Raw genomic sequence first — 7,219 nt, 5'->3', positions numbered from 1 at the left:
AATATTTTCCACTATAGAACCTTCTCTTTCAATTGCAAGTCTTAACTGTTTGGGTTGAAGCATTCTATTCCTGCTTTCTGCCTTTGACTGAAGAGTTTTGAGAAGATTTAGTAAAAATTATATAGCTGTATTCAATGATTGTCTCCAGACAGAAGTTGGGGATAGGTTGAGGTAGTTTCTTGTTCGCAGTTGCTCTTTCTTTCGAGTGCTTTGCCTTTCCTGAGAAAGTTCTCTGGAATTAGAACTGTGACCAAAGATTTGGAAGAAGGCTAGTCCTGGGATAGAAAAGATGTCATTTACTGTCCTCCAAAGACTCGGGCAGATTTGGATGAGCTACACCTTTGAAAATCCTTCTACATTAAGTTCAGAAACTACAGGCTTCAAAAAGATTTATTTCAGCGGCCTCAGGCTAGAGGTAATGGGTAGGGTAGTGAATATAGTGAACATATAGATAGTGAGTATAAGCCATACCCATATATATTGAATCAGACTCACACGGCAGAGGACATACCTCCAGAATCAAGACAGATGACGACAGAGGCCTGGCAGTCCGAGGCAATAGGGAGGATGGGTAAAGGCAGAGCTGATGTCAGTTCTCTGCTTGGTGGGTAGTGCTGCAGGTCCTCTCTGGTTTGTGTAGGAGGAAATTTGGAAATTTCTGACTTAGAGGGCTCAAAGCCTGCTAGATGGACATGGAAAAGCTAAATAAAGTAAATTTTCTTTCTCTGGGAAAGCTTGCTAAAGCCTCTTATAGCCATACTGTTGTTGATTTTCTTTACATCTGAGCCATATTGTTGTTGATTTTCTTTACATCTGTTACTAGTAAAAATAAAAAGCTGGTTATTTTCCCAGTGTAGATTTTGAAGCCACCAATGCATATGCCCTTTTGGTCACCTTAAATGTTGCTGCAGTGTCAAGCTGTTTCTCTCAGGGAACCAGTGAGCCATTGCTTCTGGTTTTTTACATTATTTTTACATTATTTCTGAGAGCGCCATCTCTCCACGGTGCACAGTCTGACTGTAGAAACTACAGCAGTTACAAATCACCTAATAAAGTCTGAAGAGCGCTCTGGGATTCATTTGATAAGAGTGGCTGTATAAATGAAAGGCTGTTAATTGTGTGGCTGGCTGCCACATGCAGTTAATCCTCAGCGCAAAAGCACAGCGAAACGCGCTCTATGAGCAGTTCCGATCCAGAAATAACCAGGCAGAAAAGGACAGAAGCTCAGGGCTACCTTTCAGCTCTGTGATTTACACCGCCCACAAGGATATCTCGCAATGTTGGCCATGTATTTTTCAGCTTGTTGCCAATCCTCATGCCATCGTTGAACTTGATACAGAGGCTGGGACTTTGTAATTCTATCCAGATTGGCTCGGTTCTCCTAGTTCACTTTCCTCAGCTCCTGCTTTCATTTTTCTTCAATTAAACTAGTGGGGGAAACCATATAAGCAAAGTTCTTCACATTTGTTTGTGTTCCCATGCCTGGGAACCCAAAATGTGAAATATTTGTCAATCTTATGCCAGGGGGAAATTTGCCTGAGGTTTTATATGTCCCCTACAGGGACTTACTCCTCTTTGATGTGCATTAACTGGCCCTTGCAACCCAAAATTTTTGTGCTTCTTAAGATGATAGACTTTGTTTAGTATCTTCCAAACACAGCCCTGCCTATATGGAGTTTCGGTACATTTTACAAAAGGAACAATGCTATAGTTTTTTCTTAGATTAATGCCAACCCTCCAGTCTTGGAATTGCAGTAGTACAATACTGTGGGTGAGGGAATGGCTAATGTCTGAGATGTTTAACCATCGACTTCAGTTACCTTGGTTTATACACTTCTTTTGTGTACAAACATGACACACCGAGTTGGTAAGCATGAAGATAATGGAGATAAGCCTTGGAAATGTTCTGCGAGTTCTTGGACTGCAATTTCCCAGGCAGCTGAGTTGACCTCAGCAGTCTCCTGCCACCAAAAAAGGAAAGTTCTCGCTCTTTTCCTTCCCCTGCTCATCTCCCCACTACTCTCAGGTGTATGGTCTTCTCCACCCCTTGCAACAGCCCTGAAATTCATGACTTTTCAGAAAGTGGCAGAAAAGCCATCCAGGTTCATTTGGTTTTGCTGGGTTACTTTTCTGCTGCTGTTTCAAGTTTAACTAGCTAATGGAGAGGTTTGGTGAACACCAGACTTGATCCAAGAAAAACAACAGGAGTTTGCCACTTGAATCGTGAAGGGAGAGAGGGAGGATACTCTGCTCCTTCTATATCATGTGGAATCACACCTTCAGCAGTGGAATTAACTGATGCTTGTTGATGCCTGCACTGATCTGGGTATTATTCACTAGTGTAAAGCCATAAGTGCTACGATGTGGATTTGTATGATGTGGCCATGACCAACTCTGCTTCAGATAAAGGAACTGTGCAAATATTCATGACAGTGATGTGTAGTGAGTTCTACCTAGGTCAGAGGTCTGGAGCTGTCTGGAGACCCTTTAGGACCTGATGAGCAGTCACTCTGTCATGAAGTAGTCTGTCTGTAAATGAATCACAGGCGATAACAATTGCCACTTGAGCTCTACAAACCATTCTCTTCACTTCAAAACCTGTCCCTGTTGTTGACTGTTTTGCCGTGCCCTATTTGGGATGTGAATTTCCTCCTGAATCAAAAATATGTAGGATGGTTCTCTCCAGTGACAGAGGCATGTTTTGTTTGGTCTCCTTTGAGCCTTAAATAAAATTTTTGCTTCTGCCTGCTTCCTGCTCCAGTTTTTTTTTTTTCATTTTAATTCTATTTTTTGCTCTGGTTTTATTTAATCTCTAAGCTTTGGGTCTCCCTTTTTCCGGTGGTGTCTGTAGGAACAACTGGCAAAGTCAGCAGCAATGACTCACTTAGCAGGATCAACAGCTTTGCTGAGACATAACAGGTTTGCTTCAATTATTTCCTTAAAGTAGGGCAATGTTCCCCCTCTCTTTTTTTTTTTTCATTCCATCAGTTATTAGACTGAAAAATTAATTTAAAGCCATCTTCTCTTCAGCAGAGGGTAGGAGGAAAATGACCTGGCATCAGATTTCATGTGACAGGGCAAGAAAATAGCTTTCTGAAGTGTTGATTATACCTTAGGTTGCCTTTCAAATACGTATCCTTAACAGAGCAGTTGATCCTTAGCTATGTTTGTCACTGAGAAGGTAACTTGATAACTACATAGAAATAGTGCTGCTGATGTTACCTTTTGGCCTTATAGTCATTTTTGTTGTCAATTTGTCCCTTTGTTCTCATGATGCAGGACATCTCCAGCAGCAAACAGTTGTCTCTTTCAATGGCAGAAAGTCTGTATTCCTCCAGCTTTGTGTAGAGAAAGGATTAAGCAATGCTTCTGTTTTTACAAGGTCATAACAAGGAGCAGTGATGTATCATAGATACCTAACAGGGTGTCCCCTTCTCCACACAGAATGGGACAGACACTGATCAGGTAAAGCTCTGTGCTAATGTTGAGAGAACCTTTTTTTTCATCTTTTTCACAGTGACACAGGGAGAGAAAGCCCTTTGCAATGCTATGAATTTGACTCTGAAACACCTTCCTGCAACCACAGCAGCAGCCTCCATGACTAGTGAATGCATTTCATCAGTGTAAGCAGAATTTCTATAAATATTTGTCAACATATTTTCCAGAACCATCATTATCATTTGTGTCTCCAGCAGCCTTCGTAGGCTCTCATCAAAATCTAGAGCTATTATGGACAGTGTACAAGCACATGATGGGACATATCCAGACTCTTGTGAAGTCAGTGGAACTTTCTCTATTATCTTTGGTGGGCTTTGGATCAAATGGTAATTTTTCCATTGACTTCAGTGAGATTTGGATTAAATTTCAAGCCATTTTTGTCCTGGAGGGGTTGCAGGCTGGTGTAAGGAGGGAAGCAACAACTGAGTGTAATGAACAAATGGAGAGAGATGTATGAGGCAGTATAAGCTAGTTCTTTTCATTGTTAGCATGATTTTATGTCTTTTTAAATTTGATTTTAAAATGGAAGATAGTAATAATCTCAATCTCTAAAGTTAACTGTGTCAAAAGCGGATGAAAATTGAAATAGTCCAGTGGAAGAGAGAGAAACTCTTTGGATATCCAGAGGTATTGTCTGATTTGTAGAAAATGTTACCATACTGTTTTTCAAAGAACACAGGTCTGTGATAAAACTGTGTTTGTGGAGATTGGGAAGGAATGTGGGAGAGGTGAAGAGAAAAACAATGCCTTTTCCAGTAGGGTTGAATTGGAGATAACCAGAGAGAGGCTGAGTGGAGGAAAACAGAGAAAGCACACTTTTCATAGCTGGACTTTAACATCTTGTCCTCAAAAGGCTCTCAGAACAGAATCACTGAAGGAATAGTCTTGTTTTGAGCATACTAATTCAGTCTTTTCCTTTCTCATGCTTTCTTTCCCTGTATTTGATTCTAGGCACTCCAAAGATATGTCAAGTCCTATACAAAATGAAGAGAAAATCCTGCTTATCCAGCTTTGACAGTTTTGAGTGGCTAATGTTAAGTAGCAGGTTTCCGGAGGGAATCTAGTGCATCTGCCTTGTTTGCTGGGCTTTGTAACCAAAGGCCAGATGCTGGTCACACTGCAGTATAAAGGTACCTAAAGCTGGTTCATTAAGTCATCTCATCTGGGTCTGAATAATGCTGAGGAGAATGACTGTAAAGAAGAACTGGTTACCAGAAGATTGCAACATCTTTTTTTTTCTCCTTTCCTTCTGTAGCAGTATGGGAAGGAGGAGGATGAGAAAGAACAGGTCTCACTTCCAGGTATCAGAACCTGTGGTTCAGAGGAGCATGCCGAAGAGTAGTGGGTCCCTGTTGGTGTTTTTGTTGTTAACCTCTGTGTGTGGGATTATGCAATGTTTCATTTTCAAGTGCTATTTTTACAGTAATGGGAAAAAAACTAACAGCAGCAATTGAATCCACATCCTAATATAGCATGTGATTTTATGCATGAAGAAGAAATTAATTGTTTTGCTAGTGAAATGATTTTAAGGTGCCTGGGGATTATGTCACACAGTGAGATGATAAACAATTTTAAGGAAATTAATTCCAAAGTCCTTATATGGGCTATGCTCCCACTGCCTGAGGGGCACTGCATTCGAAATTAAGTCTTTGACAGGGTTTAGCTGCACATATTTTCTACTTCGCTCACATTTGGTTTTTTTTTTTAAATTGTTGTTGTTTCCTTTTAGTGAGCAGAGATAATTAGCTAACAATTTCTTTTCCATTCTCATCCTTTAATAAAAATTTGTCTCTTGGGAGCAGTAAGATTTTGAAGGATAACTGCCAGTCAAGGCTACCCATTGTTATTTCTTGTGCTTTGAATATGTTAACATCCTATTATTCAGTTCTTTGCTCTGTGTGTATCTTGATGATTGTGCTATTCCTGTTATTTGCAATGGTTTTTTTCATGGTTGTGCAGAAGTACATTGTAGGGGGCTATTTGAACACTTTAGCGTTTGTTAAGCACTGATTTCATCAATAATCCTAAAGTGAGTTATTTAATGTTGCCAAGGACGTGCTATTCGTGCATCCCGATAGTCCTGTCACAACAGTCACTGAACCGAGGAAAAGAAAAAGCCCTGAAATTGTGACCATCTGGTAGTCTCTTTGTTTCCTTTAAGGGGAGACCTGAAGGTAAGCATGCTAGTGCCCAGTGAAATAGCTGATACTACACCTTCAGCTTCCCTAAATTCTGATGAAGGTACTCATATATTGCAGGGGCACTTGTGTCCACTATTGGTTTTGCTGTCTGGATCTGCAACAGAAATTAAATGTTTTTCCATTTTGTTGGAAATACCCTTGCATATCATTATGGAAAATCTTTCAATTCTCATGTTTTGTTTTGTTAGCCAGCAGTAACACTATTAAACATATGTTAATTGTATCAGCAAAGCCAGACTTGCCCAGAAGAAGAGTAGTGGAAAATAAAAATGTTGAAGGCAGTTGTTCCAAAGTCTGCTGGAGATGCAAAGTCCCCTTTGTGCTGGAAAAATGTAAAAATGCATACAGTCTGGTTACAGTTATGTTGATGTTGCGATACAGAAATGACTGTCTAAAAGAAGGCAGGCAGTTTCTGTTAGGCCTCCAGCAGAAATAAAAAGACTAGTGTAAGAAAGTACTAGGTACTATAAAATAAGCCAGGTCTTCCAGAGGGATGCACACTTAGGGTGCTGCTGGAGAGGTAAGAATACTGGAAAAGGACTTCTTGTGTTGAAAGTATTCCCAGGTCTCTTCTTATTAGCACATTAGAACAATCATCAAAAGCACATTGTGGATCTAATTATTCTAATGGAGTTGGTAGTTCTGGCATAACAATATTTATCTCCATCTGATCTAAATAGCCACGCAACATATGAGGGAGAAGAATAATCTGTGAGCTGTGCTGGACTGTGTAAACCTCATGGAAGAAAAACTGGCAACAGGGAGTGGAGTGAGGATTTAGAAGGGAGACCACTTTCTCTCAGAGTGGGGTTCTGCAGGAAATGAGACTGGAATCAGTTAAAACAATGATACTATGATTTTTGTCAGGCAGACTTAGTGATATGGAAAGAAGAGAAAAATACTTGCTATTTTAAAAAATAAGAGACTGGACAAGTAAAGGCAGCAGGCACAGCACCAACACAAATCCCTCAGTGTAGGACATGACCAAAGCACTGCCTGAGTGCAACACAAGTTTTCCACGTCTCTTTCCATAGCAGCTTTGTGATGAGCCAAGGACCAGGCTTGAATCCCTGAGAGTAGATTGTCATACATACTGCCAGGACAGATTTCTTTCTTTTAGAACAGAATAAATAATTTACAGCATTGACTGGAATAATGTTTAGCAGTTTCTAGCTTTGTCTGAAATTGGCTTGAGTTGCTTGGCTTCTTGTGAAAACATTCAGCTGCTTTTTTTGTGGTAATCATCTCAGAGAAGGTGGGATCCCAGAAGGGGCCAACTGCTCTTGACTCTGTCTGATTTCAGGAAGTGATGACAGCGCTCATCTGAATCCTTTCTAGATCCCATCATGTTAAGTAACTGATTTTTACTGGATGGCAGAACTAAACTTGGTAAATGTCTGACGGTTTTGGCTTCTGCTGCTGCTATGTCCTCTGATTCTTCAGGTGCTTTAAATTATCATGATATTAAGTTATTTTAAAAATAACTTTAGGAAGACATGTAATTTGTAAAAGAGGATTGT

This window comes from Chiroxiphia lanceolata, chromosome 2, assembly GCF_009829145.1.
Source record: "Chiroxiphia lanceolata isolate bChiLan1 chromosome 2, bChiLan1.pri, whole genome shotgun sequence".
Taxonomy (NCBI): Eukaryota; Metazoa; Chordata; class Aves; order Passeriformes; family Pipridae; genus Chiroxiphia; species Chiroxiphia lanceolata.
Note: the sequence above shows the minus strand (reverse complement) of the source record.